Consider the following 1,965-nt stretch of genomic DNA (forward strand, 5'->3'; position numbering starts at 1 on the left):
CCACTTTAGCTACAACTCTGTCTGCTGCTAGACAACTTCAAATTATACTGTAAAGCCAAGCTCTCTGGTCTAAACATAAATATGTGGTGATTGCAGCAAGAAAAGAAGCAGGCCTAACACAGAAGGAATACAAAGCTGACAATGGAGTCACAGATTTCCCATTATATATGTCAATGGCATGGGAATTCACAGTTACTTCCTTATGTCTGGCATGTGGAGTCACAGAAAGGAGACTTGAAATAGCTTTATGGGAAGAGAAACTGAGAAGGAGAGGAAGTAAGATCACGTTGATATATGGCGCCATCGGTGGCAGCCATGTTGTGTAGTAAACAAGAAATGAAAATTACAAATAAAGCACTTAAGGAGTCGAATTTTAGGTGTTAAAATAGGTCTGGAAACAAGATAGACTGAAAAAAACATATATTTTTTAGTTCTAGGCCGGAGTTCTCCTTTAAGAAAATATGTACTTATTTACATTTTGTTGACTGGGAGAAAAGGCTGAATAAGCTAGGAAGAAGGCCCGGGAAGAAAAGCTCCAGAAACAAAACATTAAAAACAAAAATTACAGATGCAATGGCATTTGCTTATTTTTACAATTATGCAAGTTTCAAATCATCATCTTTCTTCCGGCTTTCATTCCCGTTAGGGGTCCAGCACACAACCAGAATCATCTGTTTCCATTTCTTCCTGTCCTCTACGCATCTTGCTCTGTCACACCAACCACCTGCATGTCCTCTCTCACCACATCCATAAACCTTATCTTAGGGCCTTCCTCTTTTTCCTGTTACTTGTGCTTCATACTTAGCATCTTTTTCCCAATATACTCCAGCATCCCTCCCCAGCACATGTTCAAACCAAGCGTAATCTTGCCTCTCTGGCTTTGTCTCCAAACAACTTCCAAACTGGGCTGACCCTCTAATACACTTATTCCTAATCCTGTCCACCCACGTCACACCCAGTGCAGAATCTTAACATCTTTAACTCTGCCACATCCAGCTCAAACTCCTGCCTTTTTGTCCAATGCCACTGTCTCCAAACCACATATGACATAGCTGGTCTCACTACCCTCTTGGCAAGAACCTTCCCTTTCACTCTTACTAGTGCCTAAATGTCTGTCACAAATCACTCCTGACATACTTACGCACTCCATCTTGCCTGGTACTCTCCTGTTTATTTCACCTCTCTTCCACACTCCACCATTACTCCTGAACTATTGGTCCCAAGTATTTAAACTCATCCACCTTAAGCTTCACCTCACTACTCCACTTGCGTTTCTCCACCATTCCTCTATCCTCCCTCTCATTCCCACACACACATATAATCCTGTCTTACTCCTGCTGACCTTCATTCCTCTTCTCTCTAGAGCATATCTCCAGCTCTCAGGGTCTCCTCCACCTGTTCCTCTGCACTCTCACTACAGATCTGTGTCATCTCCCGCAAAACATCGCCGGTCCACGGGGACTCCTGTCACAATCTTGTCTGTCAGGCACCATGTCCATCACCATTGCAAATAAGAAAGAGCTCAAGAGCTGATCCTTGGTGTGTCCCCACCTCCACCTAAAACACATCCATCACTCCCACCAACCCTCACATTACATATCCTGTACCACTCTTGAATACTTCTCTGACACTCCCGACTTCCTCATACACTACCACAACTCCTCTCTGTCATATGTCTTTCTCTAAAGTCTACAAAAACACAATGCAACTCCTTCTGACCTTCTCTGTACTTCTCCCATCCAACACTTGCTCCTCCAGAGCAAACAACTGCATTACAAAGTTTCAAATATTAATACCATAATCTTTAGTATTACATATTATATGAGAAATTGAAATAGAAGTATTCTTGCAGTCATTACAAGTATTAATACTATGTAGACATTGTTACTATTAAGAAGATTTTTAGGGGAGGATATAGGGAGAAAGAGGTTGAAGCAAGGCGTAAATAATATTAGTTTGTAAGAG

Source organism: Protopterus annectens, chromosome 9.part0, assembly GCF_019279795.1.
Source record: "Protopterus annectens isolate FY-2018-M chromosome 9.part0, PAN1.0, whole genome shotgun sequence".
NCBI lineage: Eukaryota > Metazoa > Chordata > Ceratodontiformes > Protopteridae > Protopterus > Protopterus annectens.